This window comes from Vombatus ursinus, unplaced genomic scaffold (assembly GCF_900497805.2).
Source record: "Vombatus ursinus unplaced genomic scaffold, bare-nosed wombat genome assembly UNPS02015152.1, whole genome shotgun sequence".
Classification (NCBI taxonomy): domain Eukaryota; kingdom Metazoa; phylum Chordata; class Mammalia; order Diprotodontia; family Vombatidae; genus Vombatus; species Vombatus ursinus.
In genome coordinates, this window is record NW_020954930.1 from 2,131,397 (window position 1) to 2,146,689 (window position 15,293).

Consider the following 15,293-nt stretch of genomic DNA (forward strand, 5'->3'; position numbering starts at 1 on the left):
TGGATAGACTCCACCCCCTCTTCTGGAATCTAACCTCCTGCAAAAACAACTGATAGAGTCATCACATCTGACCATGTCATTCATGGCTGGCATGAATACAGAAATATAAACACAATCTCTGTGTGTGTTTGTGTATGTGTGTGAGAGAGAGAGAGAGAGAAAGAAAGAAAGAAAGAAAGAAAGAGAGAGAGAGATAGAGAGAGAGAGATATTTCTTTTAAGATTTGCAAAGCACTTCACAAAAACACACACATTACGTCATTGGATCCTTGCAACAACCACGTAAGGTAGTCTTTTCCAGATGAGGAAACCGAGGCTCAGAGAGGTGAGCGACTTGCCCACCCAACTATGAAACGTCTGAGGCAGAATCTGAATCTAAACTTTCCTGCCTCTAGGTACAGAACTCTAGCTACTATGCCATATATTCTGCTGAAAGGAGGGTGTATGTTTCATCACCTTTTCCTAGATGCTTTTTTTTCAGGAATGTTGTCAAAAGGATCCCTGTTCAGATAAAGGCTAGGCCAGCCAGCCTCTAAGGTACATAATACAGAATGCCTTATCAATGTTAATAAGATGTGTCAACAGCCCTCAGGTAGCAGGCTCCCTTGTTTACTGAGGCTAAAGGAACCAAGGCTGTGTGTTTAAAGAGCCAGCCTCTTTGCAAATTCCTTGCTTCTGAGAAGCAAACACCAGAGAGATCATTAACCACCTCTTGGCCTGACCCTGTACTACAGGGGTTGGTAACGTGTGTGTGCGCATGCATGGTGTATCCTGGACACCTTTGCCAGTCAGTCTGGTGAAGCTATGGACCTCTTTTCACAATAATCTTTTTAAATGTACAAAATGAAAGGAAACCAATTATATGTAAATTAGACATATTTTTTCCTATCCAAGTTCCTGCCTCCCAGAAACTTATCCAAGGGGGGGGGGGGGCTGAGAACCCCAGGTGCAGAACCCTTGCTGTAAGGGAAAATAAGGGGAAGAGGAGGGGGTGGGCGTGGCTGATCAGGATGCTCTGGATGGTCAAAGAAAGGGTTTCTTCATATAGAAGGAGGAAATTCACATAGTCCCAGGGATCTGAGGTGGATGTTTAGTCCAGTAAATAATTTAGTCTCCCCCCCCACCCCCACATTTTACAGATGAAGAAACTGAGGGATCTAACATCTGCCTTTCACAGATAAACAAACTGAGGCCTAAAGAAGAAAAGCAACTTGCTCACACATTTAGGAAATGGCAAAGGCTGGGCTTGGAATCAGGCCCCTTGGTTCCAGATCTTTCCAGTGTACCATGTCAGGCCAGGCAGGGCAGCTAGAGCCCAGCAACAGAACACGGAAGTGAGAGGCTAAAAATAGCCAGGGAGGGGATGAGAGGAGAAGGGAGGACAGAAGAGAGCTAGCAATGTAGGGAGCACAAATCATTTCTCTACAGTAGCCCAGCTGGTGCAGCCAATCACCCCCTGGCATTCCAAAGTGGCCCAATCAAAGGTAAGAGTTCTGGCAGGTTCCAATGGGGTCCCTCCGATGAGGGTGTGCTACTTCAGTTAGGTTTTGAGCATAACTCGAAGAGAGATGTGTGTATGTGTGTGTTTATGTGTATGTGTGCCCACGTCAGGATCTGTGTCAGTGTGTGTAGGCATGGGGATGTGTCAGTAGGTGGGTGTGTGAATGAGTAAGTGTCAGTGGGCATGTGTAATTGTCCATGTTGAGTCATCACGTGTATGTGACAGGGATGTCAATCAATGAGTCATCTAATAAGTGTAACAAAAATGAGGCTGGAGCCGGGAGAGTGGGGCACATATGTGTGGTCTCCAGGTAGATCACCACGTATACAAGGGCCTGATGAAATATCAGGCCTGTGGGTAAATGAGATTTCCCAGGCAGGATCTGAAGTGGGTCAGAGATCAAAAGTTAGGAGGGACCTTAGGTGTGGTAAAAACCTTCCCAATATCGGGGTAGCTAGGTGGCACAGTGGATAGAGTACCGTCCTTGGAGTCAGGAGGACCAGAGTTCAAATTTGACTTCAGACACATGCCACTTAATAGCTGTGTGACCCTGGGCAAGTCACAAAAAAAAAAACCAAAAACAAAAACAAACCTGTCCAATATGGATCTGGGCAGATGGATCCCAGGCTCCAAGAATGAGAGTGGGAAGGGGCTTTGGAGGATATGAAGCCCAACAGATGAGTGAGCTGAGGCCCAGGGATGGGAAGAGACTTGCCCAGGGATCCAGGTCTTAGAGGTATCTGAGGCAGGATTTGAGCACTCAGGTTTTCCTGCCTCAAAGCCCAGCATTCAAGCCACTGTTCCACGCCTTGAAATATAATCAATAGCCAATAGAGTATGTGATCCCTGAGGGCAGGGCTTAGTATCTGTTTTTATCCTCATGTCATCATCCCCAGTGATTAGCATAGTGCCTGCCACCTAGTAGGGGCTTAATAAATCCTTGTTTACATGAATCAGCTACCCCAGACTAGGCCTTAAGCTTTGCTAGATCTTGGATTTCATCAGTATAAGCACAGACAATCCATCGACCAAAGCAAACACCCTCCTACCCCCCTACCTCCGCCCCCCCATATTTTCTTGCCTTGGGAGATTCTTCTCCTTTTCTCCAGAAATCTTCCATAAAGGGCCAGAGGGCTTCCTGTGTTTACCAGTGTAGCTCTGGGGGTTTAGCCATCTATGACTTAGTTCCACTACCTTTAAGGTCACGAACCCAAAGCAGAGCAGGTGGGTCCTTTAGGCTCCCCAACTTATCCAGTACCTAAAGAAGAGAACTGAGTTCAAGTTCTGACTCTCCTACTGACTAGCTCTCTGTTCCTCTGACTAATGAAGTCAAGCTAAGTGACTTCTAATGGATCTTCCACTTTGGAAGCTCTGTGATCTCTGAACGGTGGTTCACTGGCAATAGTTTCAGCCCATTAGTGGTCTATTCGTCAAAATGTGCAATACGCTTTATTGAAGGAATGAAGAAATGAAAACACTTTCTTGTTCTTGTGAGTATAATTGTTGCTGTTATGCAAGGGATCTTAGAGGCCCTCTGGCCTAACCTCTTATTTTACAGAGGAGAAAACTGAAGCCCAGAGAAGGGAAAGGACTTGTTCAAGGTCACAAAGTCAGCTTCTCCATTGCCCCCTTGCCTCCATGTCATCAAATCTCTAGCTTCCTTCAAAGTACCATCTCCTACTCAAGTTGTTTCCTGAGCCCATCACCACAACTGCTTATTAGACTCTCTCCCCCCCAAAGTCATTTTGTGGACTTATTTGTAGCCATGTAGTGTTCCGTCCTCCCCTCTATCCTAAAAGAATGTAAGGTCCTGCTTTTGTAATCCCCAGTGTAGAAGCTTAATCAATGTCTATTGAATGGAATTAGAGGTGGGAGTAGAAGCCAGGTCTTTGGACTCCTAATCCATTGCTAAAATGGCCCCCCAAGCTCTGTGGGTTCCCACAGCCCAGTGCTTGGGCTCAATCTGGCTTCTGTTTGGATGAGTTCTCCTGAAGAGCTCTGTCTTTGCTGAGAAATAAAGCCAGGCATTTAAACACAGATGATGAGTCACTGGGGGAGATAACAGACTTCCAACTCAGGTGGAAGGCAGAATTTTCTGGCCTTCTGATAGCAAATCTTCTCAGATGGCTTTCAGGGAAGCATTTTCTACCATCAACAAGAAAACTGTGAAAAACAGCCTCTCTACCCTGTGTCCAATACCCTGAAAAATGGCGATAGTATAGCCCAGAATGAGGTAGCTTGATGCAGTGGGAAGGATGCGGACTTGAAAGTCTCAGGGCCTGGGTTCCAATCTTGGCTCTGGCACTTACCACCTATAGGACCTTGGGAAAGCCACTTCCCCCTCTGGCCTCAGTTTCCTCAAGCATAAAATTGAGAAATTGGACAAAATGGCCTCTAAGGCTTCCCCAACTCCCAGCCAACTCTAAATCAATGAGCCTAGGAGAATCAAATTGCCAAGCTAGAAGGGACTTCTGAGGAAAGGAAGAAGGGGGAAAAAGGCATTTATTAAGCACCTACTATATGCCAGGCACTATGCTAAGCATTTTTCAAATATTAGCTCCTTTGAACCTCACAATCACAACCCTAGGAGGTAGGTGCTATTATTATTCCCATTTTACAGATGAGGAAACTTAAGGAAACAGAGGTGCAGTGACTTTCCCAGGGTCACACAGCCAGTAAGTATCTGATGCTGAATTTGAACTCAGATCTTCCCAACTCTAGGCCCAGTGCTTTTTCCACTGGCATCCAAGTCATCTAGACCAACCCCTTATCAAGCCCTAGAGGGATGGAGTGACTGGCTCAAAGTCTCAGAGGCAGTGAGCATCAGATGGCAGATCTGAATTCAGGTCTCCTAACTCCCAGGCTAGTGTTGGGTTTGGTTTTGCTTTTTGAGCTATCCCTGCCACCAGCTCCTGGGGGTGATGCAGGGACACACACTCAGTTTTCCAGTCCCAAGCATAGGATTCTTTCAACTGTAATCCTGAATTCTTTGAAACAACAGGACCCTAGATTGAGGGCTGGAAGGGACCTTAGTGCCCATCTTGTCCAACACCCCCCCTTTTATGCAGGATGAAACTGAAGCCCATAGAGGAGCAATGCAAGTAAGTTACAGAGTCAGGATTTGAATTCAGCTCCTATGACTCCAGCAGTCAGGCTCCCTCCATTATACCACAGTTAATGACAGAAGAAGCAATTGGTGTTAGTGCTCTAAAAAATAAAGTACTTAATAGATGCTTGCCCTCTCCCTGAAAATAACAACCACCACCCAGCTTTGTCTTCTCCACATTATTATTTCACTTGTTTCCATTTCATTTCTGTCTAGAACATTCCTAGGAGGGTTGTTTTCCCTATTTCTTTATCCCCTCCTCAGGCCACAGTCTTTGCAAATTGTCCTAGAGCTCCCTCTGCTGGCAGGATGCAGTCACACCTTGGACAGCCAGTTTAAGACAGTGTTTGCCTTCTTGGAGTTGAGGTGGGTAAGGAGAAAACAGCCACTATCCATCCCTCCCCACTCTCCCCACCCCCGCCATGGAACTTCTCACATTCTGCTAGATAAAAAGACATCTATTGATTCCACTAATTCAGCTACAGGGGAAAACAAGGCTTGGCATTCTGTAGATAAAGCCAGTTGAATAAACTGATATTTTCTGAAGCACTCAGTCCCACTCAGGCCTGCTTCCATAGCTCCTTGATAGGAGAACAATGGAGTCGAAGAGCAGGAACTGCATTGAATTCCGCAAACTTTGTTCCATCCTCCTGGACCAGTTCGATTAGCTTCGCTGTTCTCCCTAAGGGGGGCAAGGTCTAGAACAACAATTGCAAACTCTCATGGCTACCATATTTCTCTCTGCTAAAATGGCAAATGTATGGAATAGCCACAGTGAGTGAATATAAGCCAGCAATGGATGAGGAGCCAGAAGAGCTGGGTTCGGATGTCAGCTCTGGGGCCAGTCACTTAGCCTCTGGGCTCAAGCAGAGTAGGTCTAATTTATCTTCCATATGACAGCCCTTCAATCAATCAACATTTATTAAATGCTTACTATGTGCCAGGCACTGCTCAAATCCTTGAAGACAGCTATCAACCCCTCCCTACCTCCAGTTCTCTTTGCTTGAAGCTGAACATCCTCAATTCCTTCAATCTATGATAGGATATGGTCTCCAGTCTTTTCCCTAAACCTTGCCTTCCTCTGGATGCCAGATTGTCATTGTTCCCAAAATATCATGCTCAGAACTAAACCTAGTACTCCAGAAATGGTATGAACAGAACAGAGTATGGGGAACAGTGAAACTCTCACCTCCCTTATTATGAACCCTTTGTTGTGGTTGTTGTTCAGTCATTTCAGCCATGTCCAACTGTCCTTGACCCCATTAGGGGTTTTCTTGGCAAAGATCCGAGAGTGGTTTGCCATTTCCTTCTCCAGCTCATTTTACAAATGAGGAACTGAGGGAAACAGGTTGAGGTGACTTGACCAGGATCACACAGCTGTGAAGTGTCTGAGACCAGATTTGAACTCAGGAAGATAAGTCCTTCTGACTTCAGGCCCCCCACTCTATCCACTAGAGCACCACATAGTTGTCTATATTATAAACCCTAAGTCTCTCTTAACACAGTCTAAAATTACATTTGTTTTAGGGGCCACAATGATATAATGTTAACTCAAATTAAGTTCACACATCCATAAAAACACTCCAGATCTTTTTTCACACAAACTATTATTGGGCCATATCTCCCTTGTGATGAGTCAGTCCATAGAACCCAAGTGTAGGACTTGAGTTTCTCCCTGTACTCTTTTCAATCCTGACTCTGTAATTCAACCCAACTTCGTGGTATCTGCAAATCTGACAAACTCACCTTCGATGGTGTCATTTAAAACATCGATGAAGTAGTTGAACAGCACAGATCCCTAGGAAAGGTCACTAGGGACTTCTCTCCATATTGACATCTACTCGGTAAGAACTACTCTTTGAATCTAATCCTTTCATTCATTCGGATTCCAGCTCCCTGCTATGATTTAGTCTACGTCTCTCTATCCTGTCTGCAAGGATGTCACAAGAGATTTTCTCAACTGCTTTGTTGGAAGCTTCCATGCGACCTAGGAAGTGGCCTGAGGTCCAGAGAGATTAAGGGTTACACAGGGTTCACACCACAAGTAGATGTCAAAGGGAAGATTTGAATATTGGTCTTCCTGACTCCAAGTCTGGCACTCTACACCTGCTCTTCCCACTTCCCCTCAAATGAACAAAAATTATCTATCAGTGTAGACATTGTGATATATAATGCAAGTTTGTCAGCACCAGGAAAGGGGATTTTGCGATGGCAGACACAATGAGAAGGGTAGCAGTCGCAGACTCTACTACAAGTAGAAGGATCATTTGGTGAAACACAGTGTGGTGTAATGGAATGACCCCTGGATTTGGAGTTCAAAGAGCTTGGCTCCAGTCCCCACTCATACCAGCCATGTGAGCTTAGACAAGGCAGTCCAAGAACCAAGTCTCAACTTCCTCACCTATAAAATAGAGATGATCATCTCAGTGCTGCATGAGAAGCAACGTGACACCATGCAAAGAATACTGGAGTCAGAGGTTCTGGGTTCAAATTCTGGTCGCTATGATGCTCAGTTGAGAGAAATGGATGCAAAAGTGCATTGGGATGGCGAATTACCGTATAAATAGACACAAGCTATTCCTATTATTAGCATGTTCCCAGTTCTGTCCAGGGAAAGGGTATCATGGCCAGATGCCATGTGGATCTGGCTCTCTTGGTAGCTCTCTAGAGTGAAAAAGGGCAGAACATGTGGGGTAAGCAGGAGGGATAGGATGAGGGAGCTCAACCAGGAAGATGGAAACACACTTCGGGACAGGGTTACTGTTGCTGAGGGTAGGCCAGGTGGAAAGAACTTCACCTGAAGTGTGGCTGCCATGAAGAGAAGAATTGTGTGCCAGAATGGTGCTGGCAGCATTCTCTAAATTTTGACTACCTTGAGCAAAGCTCCAGCTGCCTTACCCTAGTAACACCTCTGATTAATCCCTTACTGGAGAGAAGAAGAATCGACTGGCTTACCAAAGCTTTCTGGTTGAATTGACAGCTGTTTTACTCAGTGTCAAATAATAACTGTTGCTCTAGTCCACAACAGTTTTTTTTTTTTGCTTGCCCCCATGCCTTTATTTATTTATTTATTTTTAGTTTTCAACAATCACTTTCATAAGCTTTAGAGTTTTAAATTTTCTCCCCCTCCCTCCCTGCCTCCTTCCCCAAGATGGCACACAATCTGATATAGGCTATACATATACATTCCTATTAAACATATTTTCACATTAGTCATGTTGTAAAGAAGAATTAGAACCAATAGGAGGAACCACAAGAAAGAGGAAACAAAACAGAAGAAAATAAAGAGCAAATAGTATACTTCGATCTACATTCAGACTCCATAGTTCTTTCTCTGCATGCAGATAGCATTTTCCATGTCTTAGATCCTGGCATTGCTGAGAACGGCTAAGTTTATCAAAGTCAGTCATCGCACAATGTGGCTGTTACTGTGTACAATGTTCTCCTGGTTCTGCTCACTTCACTCAGCATCAGTCCATACAAGTCTTTCCAGGTTTTTCTGAAGTCTGCTTGCTCACCATTTCATATAGCACAATAGTATTCCATTACATTCATATACCATAACTTGTTCAGTCATTCCCCAGTTGATGGGCATCCCCTCAATTTCTAATTCTTTGCCAGGACAGAAAGAGCTGCTATAAATATTTTTGCACATATGGGTCCTTTTCCCATTTGTATGATCTCTTTGGGATACAGACCTAGAAGTGCTATTGCTGGGTCAAAAGGTATGCACATTTTTATAGCCCTTTGGGCGTAGTTCCAAATTGCTCTCCAAAATGGTTGGATCAGTTTACAACTCCACCAGCCATTGGTATTCCAATTTTCCCACATCTTCTCCAACATTTATCATTTTCCTGTTTTGTCATGTTAGCCAATCTGATAGATGTGATGTGGTACCTCAGAATTATTTTCATTTGCATTTCTCTAATCAATAGTGATATAGAGCATTTTTTCATAGGACTATAGATAGTTCTAATTTCTTCCTCTGAAAACTGTCTGTTCATATCCTTTGACTATTAATCAATTGGAGAATGACTTGTATTCTTATAAATTCAACTCAGTCCTCTATATATTTTAGAAATGAGGCCATTATCAGAGACACTGGTTGTAAAAATTCTTTCCCAGTTTTCTGCTTCCCTCCTAATCTTGGTTGCTTTGACTTTGTTTCTGCAAAAACTTTTCGATTTAATGCAATCAACATTATCCATTTCGCATTTCATAATATTCTCTATCTTTTGTTCGGTCATAAATTCTTCTGTTCTCCATAAATCTGACAGGTAAACTATTCCTTGCTCTCCCAGTTTGCTTATAGTATCAGCCGTTATATCTAAATTGTGTACCCATTTTGACTTTCCTGACAGTTTTTGTTGAATAGTGAGTTCTTATCCTAGAAGCTGGGGTCTTTGGGTTTATCAAACAGTAGATTACTATAGTCATTGACTACTGTGTCTTGCATATTTAACCTATTCCACTGATCCACCGCTCTATTTCTTAGCCAGCACCAAGCAGTTTTGATGATTGCTGCTTTATAATACAATTTAAGATCTGGAATGGCTAGGCCAACGTCCCGTGCATTTCTTTTCATTAGTTCTCTTGATATTCTGGACCTTTTGTTCTTCCAAATGAATCTTGTTATTATTTTTTCTAACTCTATAAAATAATTTTTTGGTAGTTTGATTGGTATGGCACTGAATAAGTAAATTAGCTTAGGTAGAATTGTCATTTTTATTATATTAGATCGGCCTACCCATGAGCAACTGATGTTTTTCCAGTTATTTAGATCTGACTTTATTTGTGTGAAAAGTGTTTTGTAATTGTTTTTATATAGTTCTTGCATGTCCGCAACAGTCTTGTGTGAGTATGGGTAGCACAAACCAGTCTCTACGAGCCTAATTACCTCTAGGTGAGCTGGCCATTGAGTTACAAGCCATACAGGGCTAAGTTACCAGATGGTAATGAGCCTAGCAAGGTGTAGTAAGCCATAGAGTCAATCTAAATAGACTTTCTAGGTGGCTCAGTGGATAAGGCATTAAGCCTGGAGTCAGGAAGACATGAGTTCAAACCCAGCTTTAGATACTTACTAGCTGGGTGACCCTGGGCAAATCATTTAGCCTCTGTTTGCCTTAATCCACAGGAGAAGGAAATCAAAAACCACTCCAGTATCTTTATTGAGAAAACCCCCTGGACAGTATGGTGCATGGGGTCACAAAGAGTCTGACACAACTGAACAACAAATAGATTTTAAGTTGCCAGGTCACATTACCACAAGGCCGAGGAGGATGGCACCTTTGAAACATGGATTCATGAGAAAATGGAACCTTCTAAAGTATAGCATAGATCCCTCAGATCTGAGAGAGATGCCATAAGGCCTATCTACCACTGAATGATATGTTAAGTACAATCCTTCCATATATGAATTCCCAATGTGCTCCCCTTATTCCATAAGCCATTGGGTTATCCAAGTATAGGCAGTGAGGGTAGAGTGCAAAGAAGATGAGGCTTGACATGAAAAGCCCTACCTTCAAATCCCAGCTCTGTCACTCATTACGTGACCTTGGGCAAAAGTACTTCTCTCTTGGCCTCGATTTCCCCATTGGCAAAATGAGGAGGCTGGATTAGAGAGTCTCTAAGGAGTCTTCTGTCTCTGACAGTCTATGACTAGTCCATAAAGAACTAGAGGGCACCACCCTACCTGTACTGGAGGCAGCTAGGTGGAACAGTGGTTACAGCCCTGGAGTCAGCAAGCCTTGAGTTCAAATCCTGTCAGCTAGTAACAGATAACACATGACTCTCAACCTTAGTTTCTTCATCTGCAAAATCAGGATGAGAATAGCACCTACCTTACAGGGTTCTTGTGAGGATCAAATGAAATAATAACAAAAACAACAATAATAATGATGATGACAGCTGACATTTATATTGTGCTAACTATGTGCCAGGTACTATGCCAAGGGCTTTACAATTATTATCTAATTTGATCCTTACAACAACAATAATAAAGGTAAAGTATTCTGCAAACTTTGAAAGTGCTAAATTACTATTTTAAAGTGCTAATTATTATTACTATAGATTTGGGAGTTGATATTTCTTTAGGATTTCATCATTTTACAGCAGTTTGGGGAGTGGAACCTTTTCTCTCTCCATTGGTTAAGTAAAACCAAATAATCTTAACAATAGGCCACATTCAGAGGCCAAGCACCCTGACATTTGAACCTAGGAATAGGTTATTGCCCCCATTTTAGAGAAGGGAAAGTGAAGCCTAGAGAAGTGAAGTGAGGACTTGAATCTAGACGTTCTGATGCCAAATTCAGGGCTCTTTCTAATGGACCATATTTTCACATAGAGAGAGTATTCGCAAAGACACTTTGCAAAGTGAAAAGGCAAGGTCTCATCATCCCACTTGTTACAGGTCTCATAAAAGCAGTGTAGTTTCGCAAACAGTGTGGGGCTTGGAATTGGGAAGCCCTGAGTTCAAGATTCAGCTCTGTGACCTTGAGCGAATCCCTCTACCTCATAAGGCGTCAGCGTCCCCACCTCTGAAACAAAGAGAAGAACTAGCCAGCCTCTGTGGTCTCTTGTCATTCTAGATCTATGAGACTGTGAGTGAAGAAATCAGAGACCAGTTATGATCTGTGGTGGGAGAAGGAGTTCCCACCGACAAAGATCACAGTTCTTTCGAGTATTTACTTATGGTTATTATCAGAGCTGTAACTAAAGTGGGATGACTGGGGCTTTGTCTCAGGCTTTTGGCAGTCGCCTTGTATTTCCCTGGGATGCGTTGTCTACCCCTCTTCTTAGTGACCTCTGCCTTCCCGTCTTTTGGTGCCACTTGCCCCAGTTGCCAACATTGCCAGGTTCTACCCTGATTATTATTGTAAAGGAAGTAAGAAGGGAAGAGAGACGGACAGTCTGAGTGTTGCACTGGTATCCATGAAATATTAAAAGGCCCCAAGTAAGGCCTCTGGCTCACCGAATAGACCCAACATGGAGAAAAATTAGACAAAAAATGGACAAAAATCAAATGAGGTCTGCAGGGCTTGTGTTCAGTTTAATGGAGGGTGGACCCACACTACTGAACTCACCGACCCACAGAAGTCTTATAATGGCAACTTTCTAAAAACTAAAAAGAAAAGAGAGAAAGAAAGAAAAAGTCTCTCAAGGGCAGAGGGTGAAAATGGAAGATTGATTTTCTTCTTTATCCTCAGGATCTATCTAAGCCAGTGAAGTTAATAAACAAAACAGGTTTTCTGATTCATTTCCTTACTTCATTATGGTTCTCAGCTTGAGAACTAAATGTGTTCAATTTGGCTTTTCCTCTCCCCAGTTCTGACCAGCCTCAAGTTGTCAAGTGAATGACTAGCTGCCTTCCAGGAAGCCAATTAGTTGATGCTCACAGGAACCATTGCGTAGAGTTCCTCTTTATCACTGGACAATTTGGTTGGAAATATTAAGGACTTATGGTCATCCTGGGATAAAAAAAGCATTCAAATTCCTGGCAGTTTGGGGGGGGATACAGAGGGATGCTGGGAAGCATTTTAAAAAATGTCTTGGGCTATTAGGAACACTGGATAAAGTACCTCATGTATTCTTGTAAAAAAGATCAGAGGTGTGGCCTAGGAAATGCTACGATTAAATGGATTTGGGATTGGTTGAATGCCTAGATTCAAAGAGTGGTCGTTAATGGATCCATGACAACTTGGCAAAAAGTCTGCAGTGGAGTGCCGCGGGAATCTGGGCTCAGCTCTAAGCACTTTAACACAGAATTGAATCATAAATCTAGATACCATGTCATCCAATGACCTCATTGGACAGAGAAGGGAACTGAAGCCCAGAGAAGTGAAGGGACTTGTTCAAGATCATACAGGTAATAAGGGGCAAAGGTGGGATTTGAACCCAAGCTCAACCTAGGTTGAATTCAGAGCCAAGGCTCCTCCCACCATATCAGACTTGAAAAAAGGTACAGATGACATGCTTGTCAGATCTGCAGACAATAGCACATTGCTAGGAGAAATAGTTAATACCCTGGATGGCAGCATTGGGAGTCAAAAAGAGCACAACAACCTAGGATGATTGATGAAATTGAATGAGGTGAGATTTTGGTAGGGATATCTGTAAAGTCTTATATGTATTTGGGTTTTTTTTTAATGACTTTACAATTACAAAAGAGAAGAAGACAAGAGAGAAGAGACAACAGCCTGTCCGAAAAAGATCTGGGAGGTTTAGTGGACCACAAGGTCAACATGAGTCATCAGTGCAATATGAGGACCCCAAAAGCTAATGAGATCTTGGGCTGCATTTGGAGGGGCACAGTTCCTGGGATTAGAGAGGTGAGAGTCCTGCTGATCTCCCACAACTAGAATTCTGTGTTTCAGGATGGATACTAATCAACTGGATAGCATTCAGAGGAGGACAAACAGAATTGAGGTGACCCTGGCAACCAAGCCACCCTAAGTTCCTTCAATTCCTCCAGGGACCACTTGCTCAGCACCATTCACTTCTCCCTAGTCACCTTCCTCTGCAATGACTTCCTAGCATAGGACGAGAAGCCCAGTCAGCAGCTTAATTATTGTAACAAGGCACCAAACCAGCAGCATGTGTGATTACACGATTAATAAACGCTTCTTTGTGGTAAGGGGGCTCCACTGAACACCAGCTATTTGGGAGGCAGCATGGCACAGATGAAAGGACATTGGATGTAGAGAAACCGGATTCAAATATTGATTCTGCTCCCATTATCTTCATGACCTTGAAGTCACTTCATCTCCCTGGGCCTCCATGTCCTCATCTATAAAACAAAAGGGCTGCACTAGAAGGCCTCTGAGGTCCCCATCAGCTTGCAGTCCTCTGATATATCTACCTACACAAGCAAAACATCCCATTGAAAAGTGAAAAATTCCGCTAACATCAACATTGTGTATGACATTAAAACAAGCCTGAATTTTTCAGTGACTTGGTCATTTGCAGGTGCCATGTTGATTCAAGATTAGTATGAGGTCCATATGCTGTTTTCCTGAATTTGCAATTAGTTGACATATGTACATTTGAGACAAAGAAAGTCCATAATTTACCCACTGTACTTAACAAAAAAATAAATATCAGTTCATTGGTGTCTCATCCAAAATCATGCCATTCTCGTGTCAAATCATACATCTCGGTGAAGCATTTCTTAATATTGATAACAGAGTTGAGGGCTGGGAATGGGGGGTAAATAGAAGAGGTGAGAAAGGAAAGCAAGTAGGGAGATGGCCTGTGGGGTTCTTTGCCTGAAAGAAGGTGTCCACAATGTTAATGGTGACAAATGTGAGGACTACAGAAGACACACAGTGAGACTTCTAAAGAGTGGTACAGAGTAGGAAAACTCAGACACCAAAGAACAATATACATGCTTACTTCAACTATGCAAAAGAAAACAATATCAGATCTCAGCAAAACTCCTTGGAAATAGAATGGATAACGTTGGTGCCACCTGACTAAAGGCAACATACACAGTCTTTGTTTCTTTCACCCATCAGTAAAGACGACGGCTGCATGCACGATCATTTGCAACCACTGTTTTATGGTGGTTTCAAGGTTTGGTTTGGGGTTTTTTGTCTGTATAGTCTCTGATTGTTTGCTTTTGGAGTTCGTGTTCTTGCTTATAATTCCATTCATACTCTCTGCCTTTGGGTTTTAGTCATATATTTAAACACAGTTATCCATCAATGGAAGTTGAAGCAAAATTTGTCACTGACAAAACAACCAACTAATCATTAACACGCATTCATTAAGTACATACTATATAGGCTAAGGACTGTGCTCAGCCCTGGGGATAAAAAAGAAAAGAGTGAAAATTATCCCTGCCCTCAAAGAGCTTGGGTCAGAGACAGGACTGGAATTCAGGTCTTCCTCACTCCCACGGTACCCACCTGTGCGCTATGCCATTGACTCTCCTCGTTTAAATAAACTACTCTGTTCCTACTCCTCTTCAAAGATCAGACCCATGCAGGTAGGCCTGAGTGAGCTTTTCCAAGTGTGGCTGCCCATAGTGTACAATTAAAACCATTTGCCTCTCTTCCTCCCTTTTAGTAAGGAGCTGAGAGTGGTTAAGGGAACAACTGTTTCCAAGGCCTCCTAATTACATCGCCTTTCACTATTGATTAGAATTGTGATTTCTCTCTATCCATTATCTGAAATGCATAGTCATAAACAGGAGTCGAGATATGCCATTTAACTTTTAATTGTACAGCATCAGGAACGAGATTTAAGCTGAGGCTATCACATCACACCTTCCCTAGTGCTAAGCAAGTGGCACTGAATAAATGTGTATTCACTGAATGAGTGAATTTTTAAATGTTTGGGAAATGATTCTTATTTCCATAAGAAGTTCCTCTGTTTCAATGGGAAAATTACCCTCTCAGCATAAGCAAAATCAAATGTAATGAAGCATTTCATTTACAAAACAAACTTCTCGTTAAGATCAAATCTTTCTATTTTGCATGAGCCGTCTGGAAATCAACAGAAAACTTTAAGATACTAACTCTATGCTATTACATGGCTTCTGTTCTCTGCCCAGATGGACCGTGATGGTCCATAAGAAAACAAAGCGCAAAGGGATTGAAGACTTGGCTTTGAATCCTACCTCACTTACTAGGTATATGGTCTTGGTCAAGTCACGTCCCCTCTCTGAACCTCAGTTTCCTTATTCATA